Source organism: Pelobates fuscus, chromosome 2, assembly GCF_036172605.1.
Source record: "Pelobates fuscus isolate aPelFus1 chromosome 2, aPelFus1.pri, whole genome shotgun sequence".
Lineage (NCBI taxonomy): Eukaryota > Metazoa > Chordata > Amphibia > Anura > Pelobatidae > Pelobates > Pelobates fuscus.
In genome coordinates, this window is record NC_086318.1 from 9,516,589 (window position 1) to 9,535,427 (window position 18,839).

Here is an 18,839-nt window from a genome sequence, read left to right on the forward strand (position 1 = left end):
GTTTGCGGCTGAGTGACTATTAGAGACTGAGTGACTATTAGTGACTGAGTGACTATTAGTGTCTGAGTGACTATTAGTGTCTGAGGGACTATTAGTGACTGAGTGACTATTAGTGTCTGAGTGACTATTAGTGTCTGAGTGACTATTAGTGTCTGACTGAGTGACTATTAGTGTCTGAGTGACTATTAGTGACTGAGTGACTATTAGTGTCTGAGTGACTATTAGTGTCTGACTAACTATTAGTGTCTGACTGACTATTAGTGACTGAGTGACTATTAGTGTCTGAGTGACTATTAGTGTCTGAGTGACTATTAGTGTCTGAGTGACTGTTATTGACTGATTGTATATTAGTGACTGAGTGACTGTTATTGACTGATTGTATATTAGTGACTGAGTGACTATTGGTGTCTGAGTGACTATTAGAGACTGAGTGTCTATTAGTGACTGAGTGACTATTAGAGACTGGGTGACTATTAGAGACTGAGTGACTATTAGTGACTGAGTGACTATTAGTGACTGAGTGACTATTAGTGACTGAGTGACTATTAGAGACTGAGTGACTATTAGTGTCTGAGTGTCTATTAGAGACTGAGTGACTATTAGTGTCTGACTGACTATTATTGACTGATTGTATATTAGTGACTGAGTGACTATTAGTGACTGAGTGACTATTAGAGACTGAGTGACTATTAGTGTCTGACTGACTATTATTGACTGATTGTATATTAGTGACTGAGTGACTATTAGTGTCTGAGTGACTATTAGAGACTGAGTGACTATTCGTGTCTGAGTAACTATTAGTGACTGAGTGACTATTAGTGTCTGAGTTTCTGTTAGTGTCTGAGTGTCTGTTAGTGTCTGAGTGTCTGTTAGTGTCTGAGTGTCTGAGTGTCTATTAGAGACTGAGTGACTATTATTGACTGATTGTATATTAGAGACTGAGTGACTATTATTGACTGATTGTATATTAGTGACTGAGTGACTATTAGTGTCTGAGTGTCTATTAGTGTCTATTAGTGACTATTGGTGTCTGAGTGACTATTGGTGTTTGAGTGACTATTGGTGTTTGAGTGACTATTAGAGACTGAGTGACTATTAGTGACTGAGTGACTATTAGTGAATGAGTGTCTATTAGTGAATGAGTGACTATTAGTGACTGAGTGACTATTAGTGACTGAGTGTCTATTAGAGACTGAGTGACTATTAGTGTCTGACTAACTATTATTGACTGATTGTATATTAGTGACTGAGTGACTATTAGTGTCTGAGTGTCTGAGTGAATATGAGTGACTGAGTGGCTATTAGTGTCTGAGTGACTATTAGTGTATGAGTGACTATGAGTGCCTGAGTGACTATTAGTGCCTGAGTGACTATGAGTGATTGAGTGACTATGAGTGATTGAGTGTGTATTAGTGACTGAGTGACTGTTAATGACTGAGTGAATATGAGTGACTGAGTGGCTATTAGTGTCTGAGTGACTATGAGTGAATGAGTGACTATTAGTGCCTGAGTGACTGAGTGTGTATTAGTGACTGAGTGACTGAGTGTGTATTAGTGACTGAGTGACTGAGTGTGTATTAGTGACTGAGTGACTATGAGTGAATGAGTGACTATTATTGACTGAGTGACGATTAGTGTTTGAGTGACTGTTAGTGGCTGAGAGACTAGTTATAAAAGTGACGATTTCTGAAATTGGAATTTATAAAAACTGTCAAAAATATGACAAAATTGCAGACATATAAAGCAAAGAAGCTGACTTGCTTTGTGTCTGGAGTGTTCTAAAAGTGACCATTTCAAGCTCGTCACTTGTTAATTCCTGCTGCTTTCACTTATCGGACATCACCCGCAAGATCACGCCAATTCCATTGCTCGTCCGATCACACCCTCCCTCCTCTGTTTGTATTCTCTTTGTAGTGAAACAGGGGCGCTGTCCCCCGATCCTAGCCAGTTGTCTACTGCCACTGCCGAAGCCCAAGTGCCACACTGACGCTGACTGTTCTGGAAGTAAGAAATGCTGTAATATTTGTGGGCAAAGCTGTTGGGATCCTGCGAAAGGTAATGTGACAATGACAATGCTCAGACCGGATTTTAAAAGGCTAATGCCAACTGCTCTCTGTGACATACTGGAAAACGAGAGAAATCTCAATGTATCCTTTCTGGTAAAATATTTTGTAAATAAATTTGTTTACGTTCTCTCCGCTCTGTCTGCAGGGGGCGCCGATTTGGTCTGATAGCTGGGAATGAAATGCGTTGGATCTGTACACGAATGATGAAGAAGTAGAGATTTGTCTGTCTGTGACTAAATATTGGCCGTGTTTTTTTCTTGTTTTTGTAAGTTGGATTGTGGCATATCTTATACCATGATTAAAGAACAGGGAAAACAAATGATATCATGTGTCTGTTCTCTGTACATTACAAGGCTAGCCATTCTATGTGTTCGTTTAGAATATTGACATTTAACCATTGTCATTAGTGTGAAGCTTTTTGAAGACGGAGAATGTGCTTCTAAGAACCAATTAAAGATGGAATCTGTTGTCCAGGTTGTCCGGAGTCCTTCTTCCGTGCCAATTTTTGTAAAATTTAGTTTGTTTTTTTAGAAAAGGGCTGTATGTCTTTAGAAATGCTGCACTTTTTATTTAGTTTAGTGCAGACTATATAAGTAGGTTATTATTTAGGGCTTGCTGAGACATTGCTATTGAGTGGATATGTTGTGACAGCTGTAAGTGTCACCGTGTACCTAGATAGTAAATAAATACGATCAATGCACAAAACACGTTTTGTTTCAATCTATTTAAACTCATCCTGGTAGCGAATGGCTGATGCCTTTTTTGAGAAAGAATTGCCGCAGTCTGGTAGAGTATATGGGGGTTCTTCTGTTCCTATTCTATACATCATTCCCAGCACTAATCCCACTCTATACATTATTCCCAGCTCTAATCCCATTCTATACATTATTCCCAGCACTAATCCCATCCTATACATTATTCCCAGCACTAATCCCACTCTATACATTATTCCTAGCACTAATCCCATTCTATACATTATCCCAGCACTGATCCCATTTTATACATCATTCCCAGCACTAATCCCACTCTATACATTATTCCCAGCTCTAATCCCATTCTATACATTATTCCCAGCACTAATCCCATCCTATACATTATTCCCAGCACTGATCCCATTCTATACATTATTCCTAGCACTAATCCCATTCTATACATTATCCCAGCACTAATCCCATTCTATACATTATCCCCAGCTCTAATCCCATTCTATACATTATCCCCAGCTCTAATCCCATTCTATACATTATTCCCAGCTCTAATCCCATTCTATACATTATTCCCAGCACTGATCCCATTCTATACATTATTCCCAGCTCTAATCCCATCCTATACATTATTCCCAGCACTAATCCCACTCTATACATTATTCCCAGCACTAATCCCACTCTATACATTATTCCCAGCACTAATCCCATTCTATACATTATCCCCAGCTTTAATCCCATTCTATACATTATTCCCAGCTCTAATCCCATTCTATACATTATTCCCAGCACTAATCCCATTCTATACATTATTCCCAGCACTGATCCCATTCTATACATTATTCCCAGCTCTAATCCCATTCTATACATTATTCCCAGCTCTAATCCCATTCTATACATTATTCCTGGCCCTAATCCCATTCTATACATTATTCCCAGCACTAATCCCATTCTATACATTATTCCCAGCACTAATCCCATTCTATACATTATTCCCAGTACTAATCCCATTATATACATTATTCCCAGCTCTAATCCCATTCTATGCATTATTCCCAGCACTAATCCCATTCTATACATTATTCCCAGCACTGATCCCATTCTATACATTATTCCCAGCAGTAATCCCATTCTCTACATTATTCCCAGCTCTAATCCCATTCTATACATTATTCCCAGCACTAATCCCATTCTATACATTATTCCCAGCACTGATCCCATTCTATACATTATTCCCAGCACTAATCCCATTCTCTACATTATTCCCAGCTCTAATCCCATTCTATACATTATTCCTAGATCTATTCCCATTCTATACATTATTCCCAGCACTAATCCCATTCTATACATTATCCCAGCACTAATCCCATTCTATACATTATTCCCAGCACTAATCCCATTCTATACATTATCCCAGCACTAATCCCATTCTATACATTATTCCCAGCACTAATCCCATTCTATACATTATCCCAGCACTAATCCCATTCTATACATTATTCCCAGCTCTAATCCCATTCTATACATTATTCCCAGCTCTAATCCCATTCTATACATTATTCCCAGCACTAATCCCATTCTATACATTATTCCCAGCTCTAATCCCATTCTATACATTATTCCCAGCACTAATCCCATTCTATACATTATTCCCAGCTCTAATCCCATTCTATACATTATTCCTAGATCTATTCCCATTCTATACATTATTCCCAGCACTAATCCCATTCTATACATTATCCCAGCACTAATCCCATTCTATACATTATTCCCAGCACTAATCCCATTCTATACATTATCCCAGCACTAATCCCATTCTATACATTATTCCCAGCACTAATCCCATTCTATACATTATCCCAGCACTAATCCCATTCTATACATTATTCCCAGCACTGATCCCATTCTATTCATTATTCCCAGCACTAATCCCATTCTATACATTATTCCCAGCTCTAATTCCATTCTATACATTATCCCCAGCTCTAATCCCACTCTATATATTATTCCCAGCACTAATCCCATTCTATACATTATTCCCAACACTAATCCCATTCTATACATTATTCCCAGCTCTAATCCCATTCTATTCATTATTCCCAGCTCTAATTCCCATCCTATACATTATCCCCAGCTCTAATCCCATGCTATACATTATTCCCAGCTCTAATCCCATTCTATACATTATTCCCAGCTCTAATCCCATGCTATACATTATCCCAGCACTAATCCCATTCTATACATTATTCCCAGCACTAATCCCATTCTATACATTTTCCCAGCACTAATCCCATTCTATACATTATTCCCAGCACTAATCCCATTCTATACATTATCCCAGCACTAATCCCATTCTATACATTATTCCCAGCTCTAATCCCATTCTATACATTATTCCCAGCTCTAATCCCATTCTATACATTATTCCCTGCGCTGATCCCATTCTATTCATTATTCCCAGCACTAATCCCATTCTATACATTATTCCCAGCTCTAATCCCATTCTATACATTATCCCCAGCTCTAATCCCACTCTATATATTATTCCCAGCACTAATCCAATTCTATACATTATTCCCAACACTAATCCCATTCTATACATTATTCCCAGCTCTAATCCCATTCTATTCATTATTCCCAGCTCTAATTCCCATCCTATACATTATCCCCAGCTCTAATCCCATGCTATACATTATTCCCAGCTCTAATCCCATTCTATACATTATTCCCAGCACTGATCCCATTCAATACATTATCCCCAGCTCTAATCCCATGCTATACATTATTCCCAGCTCTAATCCCATTCTATACATTATTCCCAGCATTAATCCCATTCTATACATTATTCCCAGCTCTAATCCCATTCTATACATTATTCCCAGCTCTAATCCCATTCTATACATTATCCCCAGCTCTAATCCCATTCTATACATTATCCAGCTCTAATCCCATTCTATACATTATCCCAGCTCTAATCCCATGCTATACATTATTCCCAGCACTAATCCCATTCTATACATTATTCCCAGCACGGATCCCATTCTATACATTATTCCCAGCTCTATCCCATTCTATACATTATTCCCAGCACTGATCCCATTCTATACATTATTCCCAACACTAATCCCATTCTATACATTATCCCAGCTCTAATCCCATGCTATACATTATTCCCAGCTCTAATCCCATTCTATACATTATTCCCAGCTCTAATCCCATGCTATACATTATTCCTGGCTCTTTAATTCAGTGTATTATTCATTATATCAAGCTTCTATTTAACATTTTATGTAGAACTTTCCTCATGTCATAGTTTACAGACTGATTTACTGAGAATGAAACGTTTTACAAATTTATAAATCTGGGGTGAAAAAATATTACTGGAAGATGATTATAAACAGATTTTGTGTGCAATTGCAATAAAAGTTTCACTTCCCATACCGGGAGTCGAACCCGGGCCGCCTGGGTGAAAACCAGGAATCCTAACCGCTAGACCATATGGGAGGCTGCATATACTATTTTGCTCAGATGTAGAAACTGCTCAATCAATGTGGATCAGTTTCTAATGATAGAGAGAGTTCAGGGTCACTGAATGTAGGACCATGTGCCTACTGCACCCACTTTCATAACCTCCAAATACCCCTACACCTCCTTATACCCCATTCATAATATAAATGATAAATTATTTATATTAAACACCTCATATTACCCATCTAACCATCCCAATACAAGCCAAGCACAATTAATAAATGCAATAAGTATTTTAATAAAACTAATCAATAATTGTAATAATAACATATTCCATGAATAAAATAATAACAACATAAAATATAAAATAATAAACATTGTAATGATGATAGCATATCCGATTTATAAAACAAGATGCGTTGGCCGGGAATCGAACCCGGGTCAACTGCTTGGAAGGCAGCTATGCTCACCACTATACCACCAACGCTGTGATAATACAATTGTAACGGAGACTATAGTGTACTCACAGAGCTGGGACCCTGGTTCACACCTGATAGTATACACTGGGTGTAATTACTATTAAACATTCTATATTCTCAGTCATTATTACACAAATATATCTTATACTGAGTGATTATAATCCATTATATATTATACTGAGTGATTATAATCCCACTATATATTATACTGAGTTATTATAATCCCATTATATACACTGAGTGATTATAACCCATTATATATTATACTGACTGATTATAATCCATTATATATTATACTGACTGATTATAATCCCATTATATACACTGAGTGATTATAATCCATTATATATTATGCTGAGTGATTATAATCCCACTATATATTACACTGAGTGATTATAATCCATTATATATTATACTGAGTGATTATAATCCGTTATATATTATACTGAGTGATTATAATCCCACTATATATTATACTGAGTTATTATAATCCCATTATATACACTGAGTGATTATAACCCATTATATATTATACTGACTGATTATAATCCATTATATATTATACTGACTGATTATAATCCATTATATTTTATACTGAGTGATTATAATCCCATTATATATTATGCTGAGTGATTATAATCCCATTATATATATATATATATACTGACTGATTATATAACAAAATAAAACCAGTGACAGTGCCTGATTTAAACAGGAGATCCTGAGTTCGGATCTCAGCAGTGCCTATTTTAGCTCTAGAACTGGGCAGACTAGATGGGCCGAATGGTTCTTATCTGCCGTCACATTCTATGTTTCTATTTTAAAGATATTACAGAGCAGTCTGTGCTCCGTGTATAGTGCTTCTCTCTGTATAATATGTCAGTGAAGTCAGTGTGGAATGACATGGAGGTTTCTGTAGTGTAGTGGTTATCACGTTCGCCTCACACGCGAAAGGTCCCCGGTTCGAAACCGGGCAGAAACAACTTTTTTTTTTTTTTTTTTTTTTGTTTTTTTTTTTTAAAGGTTTGAATATATTTAAGGGACATTTGAGGCACAATAGTAATTTCACTTCTTTTCTTATTGTGAAATTCTAATATAAAATTTGAAATAAAGCAATTAGCAGTAGCACTACGAGAATGTGGCCAGTAGATTTTTAACGAAGGCTGTAAGAGTCTATGTTGATTTAATTGCTGCTTAATCTCGCGGCCATTACTCTATTCTAATTCTCCTTGATCTTTCTGCTGCCTTTGACACTGTTGATAATCAACATCTTCTTCGCATTCTCCGTAATTTTGGTCTACGGGATACTGCTCTCTCCTGGTGCTCCTCCTACGTCTCCCAGCGCTCTTTCAGTGTTTCTTTCTCTGACTCTGCCTCTTCCCCCCAACCCATCTCTGTTGGTGTCCCTCAAGGTTCAGTCCTTGGTCCCCTACTGTTCTCTATCTATACTGCCTCTCTTGGTAAACTCATCCGCTCCTTTGGCTTCTGTTATAATTTCTATGCAGATGACACACCACTGCAATCTATAACGAAAGCGGCGGCGAGGCTCATTTTCCTGTCCGCTCGCACCTCCCACGCCTCCCCTGCTCTGTCAGTCCCTGCATTGGCTTCCAGTTAGATATAGGGCTCAATTTAAAATTCTGGTGCTTGCTTACAAGTCCCTACATAATGCTGCTCCAACCTACCTATACTCCCTAATACACAAGTGTAACGGCCACCCAGGTTGTAGAGGGGTATCTGCCAGTGGAGACGTCCTTTTTCCCAGTGAGAGGCTGTGCTGCAGAGTAGTCACGATATCCATCCCATCCATTGGATCAGTGCAGAGAGAGAAGCAGAGCTATTAAAAGAGCTAGTGATTAAGCTGGAGCAGGTTCCCTTCAATAAGGCTATGGTTTGAAGGGTTAAGCAGCACTGTTTTAATGACCACACAAGTAGTTTCTTTTATACATATTGTAGCGGATTGGTACCGGGCTGTCCTACAACATGTATGGGGATAATTGTATTTGGTCATATTGCTAGTTTAATGTGTGTGAACATGCATAGAAATCATTGTATCCGGGTATATTGGCAGTTGAATGTGTGTAAAGTACTGTATTCCTCTGGTTGTTCGGTAGACTCATTCGAATGAAACAAGGGAATGAAACTACCGAACAACCAGACCATCCTGTGTAAAGTGTGCCTTCAATTACCATTTGCAACAATGTTGCAAATGGGTAATTACCTATTCGTGCAGTGTGGTCTTTGTCCTCTGGGTGGCCGCCATTCGGGATACGAACACGTGGCGGCGGCCATCTTAAACTACCGAACAGCAGTGTTTTGCCGTCGAGTGTCTGGAACTAAAATCGGACACTTGACTAGGCAAACACCGCTGAGACCTCCATACTTCCAGAAATTCGTATAGAAACTACCGAATGACCCGCCGTTCGGTAGAAAGAAACTCACGAACTAGGGGATTCATGCGAATTCCCCTTAGTCTCTATAACCCAGGCAATTCGTCTGTTTCATTCCCTTTTCTGTGACCGACCGCAGGGCCAAAATGCATGGAACTGTTTTCGGATACTTTACCCATGCGGTCGGTCAAATCTTTGGAACCCCATATCTCACGAACCGTTTATCCGAATGGGCTGATTTTAAAATATGTTGTTCCTCCAGACTAGGGCTATCTGGAGATATTGGATTTGTGGATGTACCCCAAGTATTTAGGGTACATCCAAAACTTGGGTAAAACTATGTACATGATAAGGGGATTATGATGCTAGAGGAGGGGAGGAGATGTGTGGGAGGTTACTCCCTTGCATGGGAGAGGGCTTTATAAGGAACTGTGGAATAAAGCTCGTCAGTTCTACTCCTGAAACTGTGTGTCGTCCAGTTATTGGGATTGCGATGGGGATATTGCTGTATTACTCTACCTGCTAGAACCCTTGCCTGTGGACTTATCATCACCTTGTTCCTGAGCCTCACTGGGATCTCTAGTGGAGAATAGCTGTGAAAGATCGGCTCTCCGCTACACATATTTTCCAGCAAGGTTACCACCCAGGTGGACCTTGTTGGATATTGAAGAAATAAACACAACAGCCAATCATTTGTCAATGAATACATCTTGTTCGTGAGTTTATGCTCCGAAATAGCGCTCTGTTCGTATGATTCTAGCCGAATGCACAGAAGGTACAAGTTTCAGCGATGTTCGGGAAAAAGGTAGCCGAAATTAGTTCCACGCGGTCGATGACCAAACACCGCTGAGTGCCTTCGACTAGACAAAATGGCCGCCGCCACATGTTCGTACAGATGAATGCCGACCACCCTGTTGATCCATTAGAACTTTGAGGTGTTTGTGGTTTTTCAAAAGTCTGGGAGGTTAATGGGTGCCACACTCCTGCTCTGGGTGGTCCGTCGTTCGACAGAATATTCAGTATATGAGCGGATCTTAGCCAAATACTGGTTTATTCATTTTAGGTGAATGATTTAAACAAAGTTTTTTTTTCTCAGTTACATGAAGCAAATACAAAGGGACTGTCAGAAGGGGGATTTTGTACAAGGTTACAGTCTGGGTTCCAGGCAATAACAGGGGTCCTGTTACAACAAGTATGTCCCATCGAGGTCCATGCCCTCTGCCAAAGACCTACGTCTATCCTCTGTCCGTACGCCCACCTCTAATGCTCGCCTCCAAGATTTCTCCTTTTCTGTGGAACTCCCTTCCCTTCTCCATAACACTTTCACCCAGTCTCCACTCATTCAAAAATTAATTGAAAACTAATTTCTTCAAGAAAGCATATCAATTGAACTATCAGGTTTTTATCCCCAATCCCCCATGACTCCTCTCCTGCAACTGTCAAAAAATTACCTACTAAGCCCTCAATGAATACTTTTCTAACAACCTACTTTGTACCCCTACTTTTACCCTTTGTGTCACTATAACCCACTCCCTCTAGAATGTAAGCTCATTGAGCAGGGCCCTCCACCTCTCTGTTCCTGTACGTCCAGTTGTCTGGTTACAATTACATGTCTGTTAGTCCACCCATTGTACAGCGCTACGGAATGTGATGGTGCTATAAAAATAATAAAATAATAATAATAATGTTGATTTTTTAAAAGATATTGATTGTAAGCCTGGCAGCAGCACTTTGGGTAAGCAGACTCTGCAGCGGGTCCATGGGCGTAGGAACCCCCCAAAAATCTGGGGGGGATAGCATTTTTACTCGCCAGGTATATTCTTATTCCGTAAACTAGGAGTTGTTTATCCCATTGTACAGCGCTACGGAATTTGCAGTCGCTATATAAATGATTAAATAATAACATTAACCCCTTAAGGACACATGACATGTCTGACACGTCATGATTCTCTTTTATTCCAGAAGTTTGGTCCTTAAGGGGTTAAAGGGTCACTACAGGGAAGGGGTTTTGCATATTAGAACCCCTCCTACCCCTTCCATGAATATTAGAACCACCCCTACCCCTTCCATTTATATTAGAACCCCACCTACCCCTTCCATGAATATTAGAACCACCCCTACCCCTTCCATTTATATTAGAACCCCACCTACCCCTTCCATGAATATTAGAACCACCCTTCCATGCAGATAAGAACCCCACCTACCCCTTCCATGCATATTAACCCACCACCCCTTCCATGAATATTAGAACCACCCCTACCCCTCCCATGAATATTAGAACCACCCCTACCCCTTCCATGAATATTAGAACCACCCCTACCCCTTCCATGCACAAAAGAACCCCACCTACCCCTTCCACGCATATTAACCCCCCTACCCCTTCCATGCATATTAGTACCCCCCTAACCCCTTCCATGAATATTAGAACCACCCCTACCCCTCCCATGAATATTAGAACCACCCCTACCCCTTCCATGCATATTAGTACCCCCCTTACCCCTTCCATTCATATTAGTACTCCCCTAACCCCTTCCAATAATTTTTCTACCTCCCCCTCCTCCCATCCATATTAGTAGCCCCCCTAAACCCTTCCAATTATTTTTCTACCTTTGTCCCTCCTTTTACCTGACATAGCAGGGGGACCTCTGGAACGTTCAGCAGGCGCAGTGTCAAACTGAGGGCCGGGTAGTCACGTGACACCCGGCCAGGGCCGGTGCAAGAAATTTTGCCGACCTAGGCAAAAGTAAAGTTTGCCGCCCCCCCATGTGACATCACAATGCCCCACCCATATGATCTGCCATGTTAACTAACGCCAGTGCTGCAGTGCCGCCGTGGTTACATTAAAAGGCCTGCAGGGACAGGCTATAGACACCAGAACCACTACATTAAGCTGCAGTGGTTCTGGGGACTATATCGTTTCTTTAATGTGAGGTAAATTAGAGATTAGTGCCACGAATAATATGCTAGATTGCCTACTTACAACCAGATGAGGATGATGATGGGCTCTAGCTGCAGTCTGGCTCCACTGGTCTGGTGTAGAACAGGCTCTCTGGAGTCTGTTTGTAACTGTGGTCACAAAAATCAATGTTCTGGGAGAACGGGAAGCAGCTCCATATTTTGGGGGCCCTTTACACAGCTCAAGGTCTGGATCCCAGGGTCCACCATCATGTTCCACCAATGAGTTTGTTCACAGGGAGTGGAGTGTGTAGGGGATGTCCTGATATGTGTGTAAGGAATGCATTGTGTGAATCTGTGTTTGTATGTGTAAGGGCTGCAAGGTGTGTTTCTGTGTATGTACGGGATGCAGTGTGTGCGTCTGTAAGGGGTGCATTGAGTGTGTGTAAGGAATGCATTGTGTGTTTCTGTGTGTGTAAGGTTTGCGTGATTGTGTGTGTGTGTGTAATGGATGTCAATCTCTCTCCCTCCCTTGTCACTCTCTTTCTCCCCCCCTCCCTTGTCACTCTCTTTCTCCCCTTCCCCCCCTTGTCACTCTCTTTCTAACACTCCTTCCCTCCCTTGTCACTCTCTTTCTCCCCCTCCCTTGTCACTCTCTTTCTCCAACCTCCCTCCCTTGTCACTCTTTCTCCCCCTCCCTCCCTCGTCACTCTTTCTCCCCCTCCCTCCCTCCCTCTTTATCCCCCTCCCTCCTTATCCCCCTCCCTCCCTCTTCACTCCCTTTCTCCCCCTCCCTCCCTCCCTCCCTCCCTCGTCACTCTCTTTCTCCCCCTCCCTCCCTCCCTCGTCACTCTCTTTCTCCCCCTCCCTCCCTCGTCACTCTCTTTCTCCCCCTCCCTCCCTTGTCACTCTTTTTCTCCCCCTCCCTCCCTCCCTCCCTCCCTTGTCACTCTTTCTCCCCCTCCCTCCCTTGTCAATCTTTCTCCCCTCCCTCCCTCCCTTGTCACTCTTTCTCCCCTCCCTCCCTTGTCACTCTTTCTCCCCCTCCCTCCCTTGTCACTCTTTCTCCCCCTCCCTCCCTCCCTTGTCACTCTTTCTCCCCCTCCCTCCCTTGTCACTCTTTCTCCCCCTCCCTCCCTTGTCACTCTTTCCCCCTCCCTCCCTCCCTTGTCACTCTTTCTCCCCCTCCCTCCCTTGTCACTCTTTCTCCCCTCCCTCCCTCCCTTGTCACTCTCTTTCTCCCACTCCCTCCCTTGTCACTCTCTTTCTCCCCCTCCTTGTTCCCTTGTCACTCTCTTTCTCCCCCTCCCTTGTCACTCTCTTTCTCCCCCTCCCTTGTCACTCTTTTTATCCCCCTCCCTCCCTCCCTTGTCACTCTTTCTCTCCCTCCCTCCCTCCCTTGTCACTCTTTCTCCCCCTCCCTCCCTCGTCACTCTTTCTCCCCCTCCCTCCCTCCCTCCCTCCCTCGTCACTCTTTCTCTCCCTCCCTCCCTCGTCACTCTCTTTCTCCCCCTCCCTCCCTCCCTCCCTCGTCACTCTCTTTCTCCCCTTCTCCCTCCCTCCCTCGTCACTCTCTTTCTCCCCCTCCATCCCTCCCTCGTCACTCTCTTTCTCCCCCTCCCTCCCTCCCTCCCTCGTCACTCTTTCTCCCCCTCCCTCCCTCTCTCCCTCCCTCCCTTGTCACTCTTTCTCCCCCTACCTCCTTCCCTTGTCACTCTTTCTCCCCCTCCCTCCCTCCCTTGTCACTCTTTCTCCCCCTCCCTCCCTCCTTTGTCACTCTTTCTCCCTCTTTCTCCCCCTCACTCGTCACTCTTTCTCCCTCTTTCTCCCCCTCCCTCGTCACTCTTTCTCCCCCTCCCTCCCTCCCTTGTCACTCTTTCTCCCCCTCCCTCCCTCCCTTGTCACTCTTTCTCCCCCTCCCTCCCTTGTCACTCTTTCTCCCCCTCCCTCCCTTGTCACTCTTTCTCCCCCTCCCTCCCTTGTCACTCTTTCTCCCCCTCCCTCCATCCCTCCCTCCCTCCTTTGTCACTCTTTCTCCCCCTCCCTCCCTCCCTTGTCACTCTTTCTCCCCCTCCATCCCTTGTCACTCTTTCTCCCCCTCCCTGCCTCCCTTGTCACTCTTTCTCCCCCTCCCTCCCTCCCTTGTCACTCTTTCTCCCCCTCCCTCCCTTGTCACTCTTTCTCCCCCTCCCTCCCTCCCTCCCTCCTTTGTCACTCTTTCTCCCCCTCCCTCCCTCCCTCCCTTGTCACTCTTTCTCCCCATCCCTGCCTCCCTTGTCACTCTTTCTCCCCCTCCCTCCCTTGTCACTCTTTCTCCCCCTCCCTCCCTTGTCACTCTTTCTCCCCCTCCCTCCCTTTTCACTCTCTTTCTCCTCCTCCCTCCCTGTCAATTCCCCCCCACCTCTATTGTAGCGTGGCCGAGCTCTGTATGGTCCGCGGGTACAGGGAGCTTTTGTTTCCTGTACCCGGCCGGACTAAAAGGAAGTGCACACTCAGTGCAAACTAACTGTTAGTCCGGCCGGGTACAGGAGACAGATGCTCCCTGTACCCGTGGACCATACAGGGCTCGGCCACGCTACAGTGATGGAGTGACAGGAGGGAGCGCTGAGCGCTTCCCTCCTGTCAGCCCCTCTCCTCATGCTGCGCCCGTGCAGTGCGCCCTCGTGGATGCACCAGCCCGGGAAAAGCTGCAGGCGTCTGAGGCTTTCTACAGAGCGCTCGGGCGGCTGCAGCATGAGGGGGGCCGGCGGAGCTGGGGGGGATTTCTCCATAACCTGTCCCCCCCGCATGATTTGCTGGGGGGGATGCGTCCCCCCCACCCCCCGGTTCCTACGCCCATGCGTCTACCTTCAAACTAACTTGACAAGAGTAGCAACATCTGATGGTGCCCAACTCCTCGACGCCCCCTTTACCAAGGAGGAGCTATATAAAGTAATTGGTTCCTTCCCACTATGTAAAAGTCCGACCCGGATGGCTTAGCCATCCATTACTACAACATTTTTCATTGCTCATTAACGGAACATTACCTGCGCTCTTTTAACTCTGTTACCAAGCAGAACCCACTACCACCCCCGATGCTCTGAGCTTCCATTACTGTTATTCCCAAACCTGACAAGGACCCAGAAAGCTGTGGCAGTTATAGGCCAATTTCTTTCATAAACACAGCCCTCAAAATCTTTGCTAAGATGCTAGCTCTCAGGCTCAAGCCCATTTGCCTGGACTGATCAATCAGGTTTTGTCCTGGGTAGGGAAGCTTGAGACAACACCACAAAATGAATAAATATAACTCACAGCAACCAAACAACCCACAGTTCTTCTCTCATTAGATGCCAAAATGGCTTTCAACAGAGGGGATTGATCCTATCTGTTTTACACCCTATAGCAGTGATGGCGAACCTTTTTGAGCCCGAGTGCCCAAACCGCAATACATGCCAACTTTTTTTTCCTTAAAGTGCCAACACGGCAATTAAACCTCAATACTGAGGTTTAAGTTTAGAAAAAACAACTCGTACTGTTGTCCGAACTAATTAACAACTTTTGTTTTAAAAGAACACAACAGCAGAGAGTTCAATAATACAAATTTGAAATAATGATATAAATAGATAAAATTAAGCTTATATTTATTAGTATCTCCAACAAATGCAATACATACACACAGAGACTGCTGAATACATACACACAGTCTGCTGAATATACACACACAAGACTGCTGAATACAGAGACTGCTGAATACACACACACACAGTCTGCTGAATACACATACAGACAGACTGCTGAGTACACACACACAGACTGCTGAGTACACACACACAGACTCCTGAATACATACACACAGACTGCTGAATACATACACACAGTCCGCTGAATACACACACATACAGTCCGCTGAGTACACACACAGAGACTGCTGAATACACACACACACAGAGACTGCTGAATACACACACACAAACACAGACTGCTGAATACACACAAACACTGCTGAAAACACGCACACACACAGACTGCTGAATATACACACATACTGCATTGAGGGGTGTAGTTTAAGGGGCATTGAGGGGTGCTGTGTGTGTGCTGTGTGTGGGGTGCTGTGTGTGTCTGAGGGTTTCTGTGTGTGCTGTGTGTGTGTGTGAGGGGTGCTGCATGTGTGTGTGTGTGTGTATGAGGGGTGCTGTGTGTGTGTGAGGGGTGTGTATGAGGGGTGGTGTGTGTGTGTGTGTGAGGGGTGGTGTGTGTGTGTATGTGAGGGGTGGTGTGTGTGTGTGAGGGGTGGTGTGTGTGTGTGTGTGTGTGAGGGGTGCTGTGTGTGTGAGGGGTGCTGTGTGTATGAGTGGTGGTGTGTGTGTGTGTGTGTGTGTGTGTGTGTGTGTATGCGGAGTGGTGTGTGTGTGTGAGGGGTGGTGTGTGTGTGTGAGAGACAGGGGAGCTGTGCTGTGTGGGGGGTACGGCTGCTGTGCAGGGGTAGGGGTGCTGTGCTGTGGGGAGTAGGGGTGCTGTGTGTGTTGTGGGGGTGCTATGTGGGGGGTTAGGGCTGCTGTGTGTGGGGGGGTAGGGGTGCTGTGTGTGGGGGTAGGGGTGCTGTGTGTGGGGGTAGGGGTGCTGTGTGTGGGGGGTAGGGGTGCTGCTGTGGGGGGTAGGGGTACTGTGTGGGGTAGGGGTACTGTGTGTGGGGGTAGGGGTACTGTGTGTGGGGGGTAGGGGTACTGTGTGGGGGGGGGTAGGGGTACTGTGTGGGGGGTAGGGGTACTGTGTGGTGGGGTAGGGGTACTGTGTGTGTGTGGGGTAGGGGTACTGCTGGGTGGTAGGGGCACTGTGTGGGTGGTAGGGGTACTGTGTGTGTGGGGGTAGGGGTACTGTGTGGGCGGGTAGGGGTACTGTGTGTGTGGGGGTTAGGGGTACTCTGTGGGGGGGTAGGGGTGCTGTGTGGGGGGTAGGGGTACTGTGTGGGGGGGTAGTGGTACTGTGTGGGGGGGGTAGGGTTACTCTGTGGGGGGTAGGGGTGCTGTGTGGGGGGGTAGGGGTACTGTGTGGGGGGGTAGGGATGCTGTGTGGGGGGGTAGGGGTACTGTGTGGGGGGTAGGGGTACTCTGTGGGGGGGTAGGGGTACTGTGTGGGGGTAGGGGTACTCTGTGGGGGGTAGGGGTGCTGTGTGGGCTGGTAGGGGTACTGTTTGTGGGGGGGTAGGGGTACTCTGTGGGGGATAGGGGTGCTGTGTGGGGGGGTAGGGGTGCTGTGTGGGGGGTGTAGGGCTAAAGTAATAAAATAAAAAATAAAAAAAAGTAGATTAAATCAGTCCCCCCCCCCCTTCCTCCTTCTTACCTCTAATGAAGGAAGGGGGGACACAGCCATCCCTGGTGGTCCGGTGGTGGCAAGCAGTCTTCCGGGTCAGGAGGCAGGAGAGGGATCTTTGCAGCAGCTCCCCTGTCCTCCCACGCGATGCTGTGTGGAGCGTTGCCATGGTAACGCGCGGCAACGCTCCACACAGCTTGCTCGCGGGAGGACAGGGGAGCTGCTGCAAAGATCCCTCCCCTGCCTCCCGACCCGGAAGCAGAGTAGGCTCCTGCCGTTTCGGGCAGGCAGGTGCCTACTCTGCATTATTGGCGAACCTATGGCCGCGTTCCCACAGAAAGGGCCCGGCGTGCCACAGGTTCGCCATCACTGCCCTATAGGCACTGGGACATGGACCGAGGTTCAGGAACTGTGTGGGTGCCCACTATACAAAACCTTCTGCCACAGTACGAGTGAATGGGATGAACTCCCCTCTGTAACGAACCCCATGCATTTCATATAGTACATTCGTTTGCACTCTCCCGAACTCCAATAAGGTAGTGTGAATTATAGCGAGTTCATATAGTACGTTGATTCATACTCTCTCAAAATCCAACCAAGTCGTGAGAAATAAAGAGCTTTGTCATTAGCATACCCAAACAGCAGTCGAGACTTGATGAAGGGTACAACAAGAATGTTTTATTATGGCCAGATGGTCCACTTTTATACACAGATCCCCAGCATGGGGTCTCCAGCAAAAGTATAAGAAAAACACCAGGGATGTGCATGGCCAAAAAATTCGGTTAGGTTCGACATTCCGAAATTAGGCACTTTGGCAAATCGGGAATTCGGCAATTTGGTTAGATTCAGAACTTCGGCTATTCGGCACTTCAGTTCGGTTCGGCACTTCCGAAATTCGGGACTTCGGCACTTCGAGACTTCGGGACTTCGAGACTTTGAGACTTCGGCACTTCGGGATTTCGGAACAGTGTAGGGTTAGGGTTAGGAGTAGAATTATGGTTGGGTTAGGAGTAGGGTTAGGGTTGGGTAAGGAGTAGGGTTAGGGTTAGGGTTAGGGTAGGGTTAGGATTAGGAGTAGGGTTAGGAGTAGGGTTAGGGTTGGGTTACTAGGGTTAGGGTTGGGTTAGAAGTAGGGTTAGGAGTAGGGTTAGGTTAGGAGTAGGGTTATGAGTAGGGTTAGGGTTAGGGTTGGTTTAGCAGTGGCGTTAGGGTTAGGAGTAGGGTAAGGGTTAGGTTAGGAGTAGCGTTAGGGTTAGGGTTGGGTTAGGGTTAAGAGTAGGGTTAGCGTTAGGGTACGGTTAGGTTTGGGTTAGGAGTAGGGTTAGGGTTAGAGTTGGGTAAGGATTAGCGTTAGGGTTGGGTTAGGAGTAGGATTGAGTTAGGGTTATGTAACGGATCACCTGGCACCCCGACTGGGTACCTCCATTGAAGGAGGCTCCTAATGCTTCCTGAGGACTCGAAGCAACCACCGCAGACTCCACAACCGCCGTAGCTTAACTGGAGTATTGCCGTCTTTCTTCCACCCTGGATCAGCTTCTGTCCTACAGG

General features: G+C 45.0%; 3 non-coding genes across 3 annotated transcripts; 1 reads left to right on the forward strand and 2 right to left on the reverse strand.

Moving 5' to 3' along the window:
- Positions 1–6,202: 6,202 nt before the first annotated feature.
- TRNAE-UUC (transfer RNA glutamic acid (anticodon UUC)) lies at positions 6,203–6,274 on the reverse strand. The gene has a single exon. It is a non-coding gene; the product is annotated as a tRNA-Glu (tRNA).
- Positions 6,275–6,653: 379 nt separating this feature from the next.
- TRNAG-UCC (transfer RNA glycine (anticodon UCC)) lies at positions 6,654–6,725 on the reverse strand. Its single transcript has one exon. It is a non-coding gene; the product is annotated as a tRNA-Gly (tRNA).
- Positions 6,726–7,626: 901 nt separating this feature from the next.
- On the forward strand, positions 7,627–7,699 carry TRNAV-CAC (transfer RNA valine (anticodon CAC)). The gene has a single exon. It is a non-coding gene; the product is annotated as a tRNA-Val (tRNA).
- The last annotated feature ends 11,140 nt before the right edge of the window (positions 7,700–18,839 follow it).